The following is a 14,352-nucleotide window of genomic DNA, read 5'->3' as shown; positions in this document are numbered from 1 at the left end:
TTTTTGCTTCCTCTGGAATCATCCCAAGTCAGCCATGCACGTGCAAGTATTCTATGGTATGTTAGACTGATCATCTTCGTTCCATATGAATTCCTAGCACCCAAGCCACTGATTGACTTGTTCAAGGAAAAGGAGTCTAGCGCGCGTAAAGACTTCAATATCCTTGATGATGGTTCCCCACCCGAACTCCGTAGTATTTTTATTATAAGACTACTATATGGTCATGCTTGTCTGGGACAGCGTGTTCACATGTTGTAGCAAAGCTTCTCATGTTTTGGAGCTTGCTATCGCAGTTCATTCCCTGAGAATCTCGCAATGTCGTCTCGTCGATTTGTGTTGCAAACTTTCATTTTCCTTTCTAGACTCGATGAGTCTGGAATATCCTGACACCAACCAGATCTGAATCTCAGGCAGATATGATGGTTGGAGCATTTTCCAAGAACTATAATATTGGTCCCTCGATAACCGGTAAAGTGGATGTCGTGGCCAACACATCCAGCCGGAAGACCTGTTATTGTAGTATCTCGATTGAAGAAAGTTGGCCACCTCCCCATGAGGATTTCGTAGGATTTACCTCCATAGTTGTTCCTTAGGGATCCTTGTGCTCTCAGTTTCCTCGGTGATCTATAACCATTGGAACGTGGGAAACACCCTCGACTGTTGAGTTCTTCCCTAGTTACCAGAATCATTCCCAACATGTGGATTTTGTTCCCAGCTTGCACCTCAGTAGTTGTTGTTCAGGATTATCTTCAAAAGTGGACTTACCATGGGTGCCATCCATTTCCGATGATAAGCTAAAAATCATCCCTTGTGTTGTCTTCAACAAGGTAGTCCACATCATCCATCCTAGTCGGAGTATGCCATTCTTTCGAACCCTTCCAACGATCGATTGTGATTACCTCAGGCTGGTATAAAGAGTTTCAATGATCTATGGATCAAAAGTAATTCTTTTTGCCACTTAAGGTAATAATTCCATGAGTCACCTCCCCCAAGGTGCCTCGTTGCGGTATCATGGCAACCCAACTCCTCGCTATGTTGACACTGTTCACCACCCTCCTAGGTGTGGGAATTCCGCTACTTATTTAAACCTTGTCGTATGCTCATTTCCATCATTCTTGATGTGTGTATCGTCTCTCATCTTGACAGATGTAGCTATGTCTTGTTCTGTGAGTTGATCGTCGGTTGCTTGATCTTCGAGAAGATCGATTCTTCGAGAGTACCTTTCTTCCCGTGATCGTGTTGGATGGAGTTTTCAAAGCAAGACATCGAGACAAAGATGGTGATCGTGTCAACGTTCTTATGAAGTGCAACCTGGACCGTGAAGATTATGTTAGTTTGTGTTCCCCCTTCATCTTGCCCTACGCTTGAATCTCGGGGCGAGATTCTGGTTTAGTGGGGGTGAGCTGTCACAGCCCCAGTTCTGGCCTTGCCTGTCTTGCATTAGCCTCCATGCATCATGTCTAAATCTTTATGAAACTTTGAAATGGGGGCTGATAAACCCTAGCAGCAAATGAAATTCAACTAGGGTCCAAATAAATTCATTTTCACTGAACCCAAAATGCCCTTCTAAAATGTTCATCATCTTTGCCTTGGTCCAGAACCCTGACAAAAATGGTGCACATTTTACTAGGACAACAGAGGGTCACTGAATTAAATCATATAATACTTGCATTTGGGCATTTAAATGCTATAGAATATTTCAAATGCCCAAATATTCATGAACTGAAATGTTTGCTGTAGGATATATCCCCAACAGTGGTCATGAGCAGTTTCATGAATTTTGGGATTGTTTCAATATTTTAAATAAAGCCACAAAGTTGCAGAATAATAGAAAATAGGAAATAATAAAAAGAGAGGAACCTACCTGGCAAAGCCATCTGGCCTGGTACTGTAGTGGCCCAGCTCCTCCAGCTGGCCCAGCCCACCTGGCTAGTGCCAGTCGTCTTCAACCTCTGCCAGTAGGCATAGGCGAAGGCGGGCACGGCGCGCGCTGAGGCTGCCACCTCCTCCCTGCCTGCCTCACGCCCCTGAGGCTCTCTCCCAGCGCCACGGAGACGGCCACGGACCCCCCCCCTCTTTCTCTGGGTCTCTCTCGCTCTCGTTCCTCCTCATGATCGAGCCGGCCATGAGCACACCGCCGCCGTTCGCCGTACCCAAGGCCACCGACCACCCATCGCCCTGCTGCTGAGCCCAGGAGCTCCGCCGCATCTGCCTTGCCCTCTCCACCGAGATACGCGACGCCCAAAGGCCCTGCTTTGTCGCCACCGTCGTCGCCTTCACCGACGGGCACCGAAGATCGCCGGCTCTGATTCGGCGCGTCCAGAGCTTCCCCGACTGTGCTGTCTTCCCCGCTAGCCCCCCCCCCCCCCGTGAGCTCTCCTACGTTCCCCCCTCTCCGTTTTTCCCCTCGAGTGTTGTAGCCATCGCCTCACCTGCAACCGAACGCCGGTGCCACCCCGAGCTCATCTCCGGTGAGCTCCAGCCGTCCCTGCTGCCACCACTTGCCGCGCTAGATGCGGGTGAGCTCCAGCTCCCCGTAGCTGCCCTCGGCTGCTCGTTTGGGCGCCGGGGGAGCGAACCTGAGCCCCTCCGCCGCAGCCTGTGGTCGCCGGCGTTTAGCCATCGGTTAAACGCGTCGTTAGGCACTAATTACCCACCTTAATTACCCCCCTGACCCACTTACAGACGGGCCCCACCCGTTAATTAACCACAGGGTTATTCCCTGTTTAATTTAAGCTAATGGCTGTGGCCCCACCGGTCTGTTTGACCTTGCCACCTCAGCGTTGACCGACCCCACTAGTCAGCCTCTGCTGCTGCCACTGTTACACTAACGAGTGGGCCCCGCTGGTCAGGTTTGACCTGGACCGTGCCTGTTGACCGCTGACATCACAGTGACGTCTTGCTGATGCAGTAATGCATTTTCTGGATTTATTTTTATTCAGGAAATTCCAGAAAATGCCCAAAACTTCTAAAAATCATAGAAATTAATCTATAGCTCCAAATGAAATAAATTATATATGAAAAATGATCAAAAAAATCCAAAGAATCTGAATATGGCATTTTCATGCATGTTTGAATAAGTTAACCTCACTGAATAGGACAAATGATGATTAGGGCAATTTATGAAATAACATTTGGAGTTGGAATTTGATCTTGTTTGAGTTCCACTTCAATTAACTTGGCTAGATATTGCATTAGGTAAATTCAGTACCTTAACATGACATGTCATTCATGTGAATGTGCATTGCATTGATTTTGTTCCTTCTTTGCTAGTCGGTGATTGTCCCCTCTCGATAGACGTGCTTCCGACGATGAGTTCGATGACACCGATGAAGAGTTATAATATCTTCAGAAGTGCCAGGCAAGCAAAACCCCCTTGTTCATTCCAATACAATCCCACTCTCTCGCTCCTTCTCTCTTTTACTGCGTTAGGACAATAGCGATTCAACTCTTACATGCTACGGTAGTTGAACCCCTTTCCTCTGCATGACCTGTCATTGCCACAGTAAATAGATGAAACCCACTAGCATGAGTAGGAGTTGTTTGAGCCCTGATGTGCCTACTCATTCATGCTTGTTGTCATGCCTGCTACTGCTTAGAGTTGAGTCGTGTCTGATTCATCGGGAATGAATTGGAATATGGTGAACATGTCCTACTATTGAGAGCTAAGTGTGTGAACACGATTTGGTAAAGGTAGCGGTGAGAGGCCATGTAGGAGTACATGGTGGGTTGTCTCATTGAAACCGTCCTCAGGAACTGAGTTCTGTGTTTGTGATCCATGAACAGTTACTACCACACATTGGGTTCCGGTAACTCGACCCCTCTCGGCTTATTAACCAACTCGATCTCTGTCCAGGAGTTGCAACTAGTTTCTGGTGTTTGTAGGTTGTGTTAGTAGTCTACCAAGTGGCACCCGGTACAGGTGGGCTTGGGACAGACTAGGCACTATGGCACGGTGTACCAAGCGTAGATCCATCCGTCGAGGTGGGCTTGGGAACCCTGCACACATCGTTTGGGGCCGTGAGCGACACCCTGGCCGGATCTCCTTGCGGATGGAACCCGAATAGGTGATAAAGCTGGATGAGAGACTTGTGTGGTTAGTCAGGTCGTGGCCGACACCCTCGCCCGGCTTCCGCTTGAAGGTTGCCGAGGTACATGACGTGTACAGGGCGATAAGTGGCGAAAGAAGGTGTGAAGAAGTACACCACTGTAGGGTTATCATTATCTATTCAAATAGCCGGATTCCTCGGATATGGAAACTTGGACCCCTTGCATAGTTCATAGACAAGTGAAAGTGGATACTCTAAATCTCGCAAGACAAGTGTGAGTGCTATGGATGGCGTTCTCGCAGGGAGGCGGGAGCGGATCCATAGTGGTGTATTGGTATGGTGAATTTGTGGACTCGTGTGCGCCACCTCAAAAGAGTTACTTGCAGTCGTAGTTCAGGTTAGCCACTGAGTCAAAGCTGGCTTGCTGCAGTCAAACTCCACCACCCCCTTTATTGATACCGATGCATATGTAGTTAGTTCTGATGTAAGACTTGCTGGGTACATTTGTACTCACGTTTGCTTATTTTATGTTTTGCAGAGAGACGTCAGTCTATCTAGTAGTTCCGCTTGGACTTTGACGTTTAGCTCGTTACCTCAGCTACGATCTTGTACCTTGGGAGGGTCTTGTAGATAGTCAGGTTTCTGAGTCTTCTTCATTTGTAGTTGTCTGTACTCAGACAAGTTAAGCTTCCGCATGTTCTTGTTGCTTGTATGCTCTGTATGTTGGGTCATGAGACCCATGTTTGTAATAACTCACACCTCGGAGCCTAATGAATAAATACTTGAGTCGTAGAGTTATGTTGTGATGCCATGTTGTATTTACACATATCGAGCATATTGTTTGTGTGATTGAAATGCTTGGTATGTGTGGGATTCGACAACCTAGTTGTTTATCCTTGGTAGCCTCTCTTATGAGGAAATGTAGTCTTGTGCTTCCATGAGCCATAGTAGTCCGCTACAGCCCGGTTCACCGGAGTCGTGCTAGCCCAGCACTATTGCTCGGGACACTTGACTGGCCGGCATGTGTTTCACTTTGTTCCTGTGCCTGTCCCTTCGGGGAAATGTCACACGGTGACATCCGAAGTCCTGCCTAGCCTGCTATAGCCCGGGTTACCGGAGTCCTGTTAGCCCAGTGTTACAGCCCGGATTCACATGCTGTTGACCGGCATGTTCGAGGTTGATTCATGTATGCCTGTCCCCATGGGTTAGTGCCACTTTGGGTTCACAACTAGCCATGTCGGCCCGGGTTCTTTGTCATATGGATGCTAGCGACCCTATCATATACGTGAGCCAAAAGGCGCAAACGGTCCCGGGCCAGGTAAGGTGGCACCCGTGGGAATACCGTGCGTGAGGCCGCAAAGTGATATGATGTGTTACATGCTAGATCAGTGTGACTTAGGATCGGGTTCCTGACATCCGGGGGGCCTGGTTAGGTGGCATGTGCTTGGGCATGACCCGAGCGCAGCCCCCGTGCCCAGCCCCTGCACGCGACTCTCCCGAGGGGAGGCGTGGTGGTGAGGCTGGGCGTTGAGCTCTGGGCTCCCTAAGGTTGGTACAGTCGTGGGGTCGCCCTCAGTTGTTTATCACTAGCGCAGAGCATAGTGCTGCCGCTTGTGCACGGGCATAGCCGCTCCTCGGCAGTGTCGACAGCCAGCACGGCGCATGGAGCTTCCACATGGGCGTGGGATGGGGGGCCCTCTGGGAGGAGCCCCTGGTGCGTGTACAGCCCTGCCCTGACACGTGGCTTTCATGGCAGGGCTGTGAGGTGTATTTGGGCACTCGTGAGCCAGCGTGGGACTCACGAGGCCCTACCTCAAGGCGGGTTGCGCCTGGTCTTGAGTCTTGGTGAGTGTACGTCCCTGCAAGGTGGTTAGGTGCAAGCACTCTACGTCCTCAGGTCCCGGCCCTCGAGCGAGCTCAGCCGCCGCTGGTATGCCAGGTCGCAATGCCGTGGTCAAGGCCATGGGGTCAGGGTTGGAGAGCCAGTAAGAGCTCCCGAGTCGCGATGCTTAGGAGCCCCCCTTTTAACGTGCAAGCAAATTGCATAGGGCAAATGGACCCGTGGCGGGCGGTGATCGAGCAGGTGATAGCAGTTGGCAGGTTAAGCATGAAGAGCAGATTGACTAGGATAAATGCGGGAAGTTACATGCCACTGGGTCAGGCCCAAGTTGCATGGGCATGATGCAGCCCGAGGGGAGACCCCAACGAGGTAAGCCAGAGACATAAGCAAAAGGGATACATGCCACAGGGACGGACCCACGTGGCCCGGGAATAGCGCAGCCCGAGGGGCGCTCCCAACTTGGAAGATGTCACCTGGTTCTGTAGACGAAGTAGAGTTGGTGCAGCTGAAGCCACGCGTCGAAGGAATGACCCCTCATGAGCCACTAGGACCGTGAGCCTCGGGAGGCTCTGGGGCTCAGGAGGTTCCCTGAAGACTGTCGCCATCTCTTCCAGAACAGCGTGGAACCTGGCCTCCTGAGCCACCATGACTTGCCACACGTTGCGCTGATAGGCCGTCGCCACGCTCGGCAAACCGAAGGGCATGCGAATGTAGCTGTGTGGTGGACCCTCACAGTGGCCCGCACGTGATGGCCATAAGCATTCCTGAGATGCAGCCCTGTTGAGCCCTGGGATGTCCATGCAGATGCGCAATTCAGCACCCTCGCCTGGATGGTGAGCCGTGCTCGACGAGCGGCTGTCGCCACGCATGGCTCTCGCGTCTTGTAGCTCTTGGGTGGTCTTGGTGATGAACTCTTGGGTGGTGGGCACTCCTTGCCCTGCGCTCTCCTGAGGAAGGTGTGTCCTGAAGCACACTTGCAAGTCGTGCCCAAGCGCCTCCCTCATGAGATCGGCAAGGTCTGAGGCTCTCCAGAAGAGAGCCCCTGAGCCCTGCCCGAGGAGGGCGCCGGGAGCACTTTCCTATGCGGTGGAGGGAGGCGCCCCCGGAGCGGGCGCTGATCCTGACGAGGTTCCTGACGCGACGCCATCTTCTTGGGGTCCTGCGCGGTGCGGTAGCTTCTTCTTGGGGATGGTTTCCAGAGGGCCTTCACTTCTCCTGTCAGGGTCGTCGATTGCCACGGCTTGGAAGGTGCGCTCAAGGGAGCACACCGCATCCCTTTCTTCACATGGGACCGTGATGATTCCCCCACTTCCTGGCGTCTTGAGAACGTTGTAGCCGTGGTGAGTGACTGCCATGAACTTGGCCAGGGCTGGATACCCGAGGATAGCATTGTACGGTAGGCGGATGTGCCCGACTTCGAAGTCGATGAGCTCGGTGCGGTAGTTCTTGCGCTCCCCGAAGGTGACAGGCAGGCGGACTTGCCCTATCGGTGTGGTGGAACCGTCAGTTATTCCTCATAAAGGCTTGGTTGGCTAGAGCAGCTCATAGGGCACTTGGAGGTTGTCGAACGTGTCGACGGACAGGATGTTGAGCCCTGCGCCGCCGTCGATGAGAGTCTTGGTGACTTGCACATTGCTGATGACTGGGGAGCACAGTATAGGGAGTGTGCCAGCGGTGGCTGCGCACTTGAGCTGGTCGTACGAGTTGAAGGTGATGGCGCACTGGGACCACCTGAGCGGGCGCGTGGCCTCGAGCTTGGGGAGCGCTGCGTTCACCTCGCGAGCAAACTGTTTGAAGATGCGCTAAGAGGCTGGGGCCTGGGCACCGCCCAAGATGCAAGCGACCGCACGCGGGTCCTGGAAGCCCCCAGCCCCCTCGTCCTGGCGGTGGTCGTCGTTCTTTCTTGGCGGTGGCAACGGGGGAAGACCGGCGTTGCCTTGGGGGCAATCCTCACAAGTCGGGTCCCTCCAGGCGCCCTCGCGAGGTTGGTCCTGCCAGAGGTCCTCACGAGGCCAGTCACGCCACTCCTAGCGCGAGCCACGGTTGTCCCAGCGTCCGCCTCCGCGTCCTCCTCCGCGGCCGTAGCCCTGGTTGTTGACAGTTGCTGGTATCGACCAAAGCATCCTTCCTGAATGGCTCTGAGCTCTTGACAGTTGCTGGTGTTGTGGGTGTTCAGGTTGTGGAACGCGTAGAATGGACGGCCATTCTTGGACGACTCGGGCTGATCTCTGCCTAGCTTGGTGTCGGGCTCTGCTGCGAGCACTACTGCCTCTTTGCGCTTCACGTCTTTGGCCTTGGCCTTCTTCGCCTCCATTCCTGCAGCTAGCAGCTCAAGGAGAGAGAGGCGCCCCTCCTTAGCTCTTGTGCGCCTGTTCACCAGGTTGAAGAGCTCCTGAGATGTGCAAAGCTCTTCATGGATAGCCAGCTCTTCCTTCATCTTGACGTCACGGACGCCGTCTGAGAACGCAGAGATGATGGCTTCGTCCGTGACCTTGGGGATCTTGAGGCGGGTGTTGTTGAAGTGCTGGATGTACTTCTGGAGGGTCTCTCCTGGCTGTTGCTTGATGCAGCGTAGATCGCTCGCGACCGGTGGGCGGTCATGAGTGCCCTGGAAGTTGGCGATGAAGTGGTCGCGCATCTCGTCCCAGGAGGAGATCGAGCCGTGTTGCAGGTTCAGGAGCCACGAGCGGGCCCCATCCTTGAGAGCCATGGGAAACCAGTTTGCCATGACTTTTTTGTCACCGCTGGCTGCTTCGATGCTCAACTCATAGAGCTGCAGGAACTCCGCGGGGTCGGCAGTGCCGTCGTAACGAGGAGGAAGATCTGGCTTGAACTTGCCAGGACAGGCAACGCTACGCAGCTCAGGAGTGAAGGCGCGGCAGCTGGCCGTGGTTGCTGGGGCCCGCTTCGGAGGCGGAGCTTGATCTTGCCGAGGTCCGCGGGGAGCACCAGTGCAGCTTCTCGCGGCCGCGAGATTTCTTAGCAGCACCTTTATTCACGCACGGGCGCCGGGCGCGGTGGATCACGCCACGGAGGCGCGCGCCTTGGTGCCAAGGCACTGTCTTGGGGTCATGGTGGTGGAGGCACGCCATGAGCCCCGTCGCCCGCGGCTGGCTGAGGTGGAGGTAGAGAACGGGACGGCGCCGGAGAGCCCCCTGCATCACGAACGAGCTCGGCGACGCGGTCGAGCCACTCCTCATAGACGTCGTCGACGAGGCGGTAATGCAGGAGCTCGTTTGCCGCGATGAGCGTGGCCCGTGCCTCCATGGGAGCGCGGTGCGTGTGGGACGAAGAACCGGCAGGGGTGAGTGATGGAGTAGCGGTGCGGCCATCTTGCCGCACCAAAGGATGCTGCGAGGACGCCTGCTGCTCGTTCCCCATCGATCTGGTGGCAGCATTGGCGGCGGGGGACGGAGAATGACGAGGTGGCCCGCCGACGGGAGCCATCTGAGTGATGCGGGCGGCGAGGGCAGCCCGACGCTCAGCTTGAGCATAGCGAGTGTCCACCATGGAGATGATGGAGCGACGGAGAGGAAGCTACGGCGCACCCCTACCTGGCATGCCAAATGTCGGACGTGGGGCTCCGGAAAACCCTTAAAGTTCGAACACTGGGGTGCGCGCGAAGTCTTCCCCTCCTACCAATCTACGCTCTAGCTCGTTAAGATCTTGCGGACGAACTCGACGAACTCACAACACAGAAAGACACGGGGTTTATACTGGTTCAAGCCACCATTGTGATGTAATATCCTTCTCCAGTGTGGTGGTGGTGGATTGCCTCTTGGGCTGATGATGAACAATACAAGGGGATAACAGCCTCCTGAGGTTGAAATGTTCTTGTGCTTTCGGACTTGTTGTGTGTCTCTCGATCTCTGATGATCTCCCCAGGTCTCTCCGGATCACTCTCTTTTTTGACCCCCCCTCCAACTATGGTGGCTAGTCCTATTTATAGAGGCCCTGGTCCTCTTCCCAAATATCGAGCGGGAAGGGAGCCAACAATGGCGGGCTAATTTGAAGGGGGACAGCTAGTACAAGCTATTCTAACAAAATTAGTCTTTGCCTGCACAAAGCTCTGGTGATGACGCTGCTTTGGGCTCCACGATGACCTCCGTCTTGCAGTCCGTGGTCTTGGTCCTGTTGCACCGGAATGGCAACCTTTGCCTGATGCATCGGTACTCCGCGGCTGCGCTTGCCCCCTTTGCACCAAAGAGGAAACAAGAACGCTACGCGCGCTGGCGCCCGCCGGGCGCCCGCCTGGTGTCGATCGTCATGGCTCACGTCACGAGAGCCTCGTGAGGTTCGCCTTGCCTTCATATCTCTGCTCCTCGCGAGCCTGCCTAGCTAGGCCACTCCAGAGGAGGTCTTGCGTCATCCGTCTTGTGAGGCTTGGCCCCTCGCGAGGGTCTTGGATGCTTTGTTGGTGAAGATGGGTCGTACGGCCTGCTGGCTCCGCCATGCCGCAGGCCGCAGGTAAGCAAGTCTGGTGACTCCCGTTCCCAGAACGCCGACAACACCTAGTGTACTTTGTCAGCTCCTTGTTACAGGGGGGCTAGATTGAGGTATTTTGGCATGCAAAAGTTGATCTTTGGTCTCATTATGGCCTCAAGGAAACTGCGCCACTACTTCCAAGCCCATGAGATCAAGGTTGTCCCTTGTTTCCCGTTGCAAAGGATACTCCGAAACCTTGAGGCAACTGGCAGGATAGTGGAATGGGCTTTGGAGTTATCCGGCTTTGGTTTGAAGTTTGAGAGCACTTCAACTATTCAGAACAGGGCATTGGTAGAGTTTATTGCAGAATGGACGCCAACCCCTGATGAGGAAAAGACAGAGACAGCCGTCCCCGGCAAGGAATCACCCCAAGAATGGATTATGTATTTTGATGGTGCTTTTTCCCTACAAGGTGCAGGGGCTGGCATGCTTCTTGTTTCCCCCTCCGGGGAGCATTTGAAGTACGTTGTCCAGACGCACTTTGCCCGGAGGGAAGCCACCAACAATATAGCAGAGTATGAAGGGCTCCTTGCTGAGCTCAGGATTGCAGCAGAATTGGGAATAAAGAAGCTGATTATTCGAGGAGATTTACAGCTCGTGGTGAGACAAGTCAACAGTTATTAACAAAGCCCATTGCTGGAAGCATACATCGAGGAAGTAAGGAGATTGGAGGAGCACTTTGACTGGTTGCAAATAAAGCACGTCCCCCGTGCAGAAAGCAGCATAGCTGATCACCTGTCAAAGTTTGTTGCGCACAAGCTTCCTGTGGAACCAGGAACTTTTGTTCTCCCTCTCTCTCAACCCTCCATATCACCAGCCACGATGGCCCGGAAGAGGAGAAAGTTGGACCAGGGTAAGCCTCTCCCGGCAGAGCCATCCACTCCCGGTAGAGACCCTGCCAGAAACAACTCCTCACAGCCTGCCGGACCACCCCCTCCAGCTGGGCCTATGGACCCCGCAGCAGAGGAGGTGCTGCTAGTCCTCGTTGCCGAGCCTCAGGCCCCAACTTGGGCAATGCACATTGTCCACTTCCTCCAAACCGGTGAACTCCCTAGCAACCAAGATGAAGCTGAAAGAGTAGCCCGGAGGGCCAGTATGTATCAGTTTGTCTATGACACTCTATACAGAAGAAGGCCCAGCGGTGTGAAATTGAAGTGTATTTGTCGGGAGGATGGAAAGGAACGGATGGCTGAGATTCACAAAGGAATGTGCGGCTCACACATTGGATCAAGGGCATTAGTTGGGAAAGCATTCCGGCAAGGATTCTATTGGCCCATAGCCCTCCAAGATGCAGTTGAGCTTGTCACGAAATGTGAAGCCTGTCAGTTCCATTACAAGAGAACACACCTTCATGCCCAAGCCCTTCAAACGATCCCTCTGTCATGGCCATTTTCGGTCTGGGGGCTCGATATCCTCGGCCCCTTCCCCCGAGCAATCTGGGGCTTTGAATTCTTGTTCATTGCCATCAACAAGTTTACAAAGTGGCCGGAAGTGACTGCCATGAGAAAATTGACTGCTCATTCAGCTATCAAGTTCTTGAAAGAATTGGTGTGTCATTTCGTAGTTCCGGCAAGGATCATCACAGACAATGGCACCCAGTTCACGAGCCACGCCTTCATGCAATACGTTCACACCCTCAGATGCAAAATCTCATTCCCTTCTGTGGCACACCCCGGAGAAATGGACAAACTAAGAGGGCGGACGCTGAAGTGCTTCTTGGATTCAAGACAAGAACTTTCGATATGCTGCAGAAGCATGGCAGGCGGTGGATTGAGGAGCTGCCGGTAGTTCTCTAGTCACTCAGAACGACACCTAAGCGAGCTATCGGGCAGACTCCCTTCTCCCTGGTCTATGGGGCAAAAGCAGTTATCCCCACGGAACTCATTTACGGGTCCCCTTGAGTGCTTGCCTACTATGAAGTAGCGCAAGATCAGCATCGGCGTGACGACGCTGTGCTACTTGAGGAGAACCGTCTCCGGGATGCTATGCGTGTTGCATGCTACCAGCAAGCCCTGCGTCGCTATCATAGCCACAGTGTTCATGCCCGGTGTTTTGAGGAAGGTGACCTTGTCCTTAGGCGCGTCCAGTCCGCCAAGGGTACACACAAGCTGTCACCAAAGTAGGAAGGCCCTTACCGGGTGGTACGAGTCACTAGACCTGGCGCAGTCCGTCTGGAGACCGGAGATGGCACAGTTGCAAAACTCATGGAATATTGAGCATCTCCATAAGTACTACCCGTAAGGTGCGAGGCTGCCAGGCAATCCTTGTGAACAGGCCTTGCCTCAGTTGCATGTAACCCCTTGTACAAAGCCGGGGCGATGACCCCGTGCAAGATAAAACAAAGAAGCGCTGTGGGGGCCCCCAATCGAGATCGCATGCATGCACGAGCACACCCAGATCACTTCATAAGCATTTCATGAGCATTTGCATATGCATATAGATAGGATTGCATCCTGCGTTCATTCTCATCTACATGGAGTTGCAGGTTCCTCCCGTGAACTTGACTCCGACAAGGGACGAGAAGATTGCACGACACAGTGATCCTCGGAAAGCTAAACAGATAAGTTTACCTCTTGTCCATTAGTGTTCTATAAGCTATAACTTGTGCATACAGAAACCTCGCCGCTCTCTTGGGACTAGGGTGCTCCCATCCTTGGCTCGAACGCTGCATCGGCCTGGATGGTCACAGTTACCCTTGGTGAAAAGGGAGTGGGCGGGGGGATTACAGAACACAAAGATGGACTCGAGAGATTACATGATTTGAATTAAAATTTGGCAATTTCCTACAAGTTTAAGATTAAAAAAAGATAAGTGCCACGTGATCCCCTCTTTTCCTTTCTCTGCTCCTCCTCCTAGGATATTGGAACAGGAGGGAACGGAAAATCAAAGGAGCGCGCAGAGAAGGGGGCGACAAAGGGACCAATGGGGTGGTCGCCCACCGTGATTCGCAGGTGGCGAGAACCCAGCAGCTGCACAAGGTGACGAGCAAGGCCCATCGCCCTTCCTAAAAAGCGGAAACGGTAGTGGCATTGCCCACAACGGGCATGCAACGCTACCATCGCTTTGGCGGACTAGGAGGGGATGTCTTCTTCGGCGCCCGCCCCTGGCTCCGCTATGAAGGAGGCCCGAGCCACGCCGCGCCCCACCTTGGTGAGCAGGAAGACGCACCCCTCATCGACGACGACCCCAAGACCTCCGGAAGGGGCAGTGCTGGGATTACCAACGATCTCTAGTCCCTCCTCCCGGACGAGCATCAAAGATACCAAAAGACTCGCCATGCCAAGGACCAGGCTCACTCCCCAAGCATCAGCACTGGCATGAGGCAACAGATGCCCCAAGCCAGAGCCCGGGGGCTGGCCCCAGGCTTCCTTCTCCAACATGACCAGCAGTGAACAAGGGAAGAAGAAGAAGGACGCAAAGCTGGATGGTTGTGCCCTCCTTCGTCCCTCCCTTTTATAGGCCAGGCGGGGAAGGGCAGTCATTCCATCCACGGGTGAGGGAGTCCTGGATTAGGGGGTGTTCGGATGGCCGGTCTATACCTTCAGCCGGACTCCTGGATTATGAAGATACAAGATTGAAGACTTCGTCCTGTGTCCGGAAGGGACTTTCCTTGGTGTGGAAGGCAAGCTTGGCGATACGGATATGAAGATCTCCTACCATTGTAACCGACTTTGTGTAACCCTAACCCTCTCCGGTGTCTATATAAACTGGAGGGTTTTAGTCCGTAGGACAACATATAGAACAAAAATCATACCATAGGCTAGCTTCTAGGGTTTAGCCTCTCCGATCTCGTGGTAGATCTACTCTTGTACTACCCATATCATCAATATTAATCAAGCAGGACATAGGGTTTTACCTCCATCAAGAGGGCCCGAACCTGGGTAAAACTTCGTGTCCCTTTCCTCCTGTTACCATCCGGCCTAGACGCACAGTTCAGGACCCCCTACCCGAGATCCGCCGGTTTTGACACCGACATTG

The sequence above is a fragment of the Triticum aestivum genome, chromosome 6A (genome assembly GCF_018294505.1).
Source record: "Triticum aestivum cultivar Chinese Spring chromosome 6A, IWGSC CS RefSeq v2.1, whole genome shotgun sequence".
Classification (NCBI taxonomy): Eukaryota; Viridiplantae; Streptophyta; class Magnoliopsida; order Poales; family Poaceae; genus Triticum; species Triticum aestivum.
Note: the sequence above shows the minus strand (reverse complement) of the source record.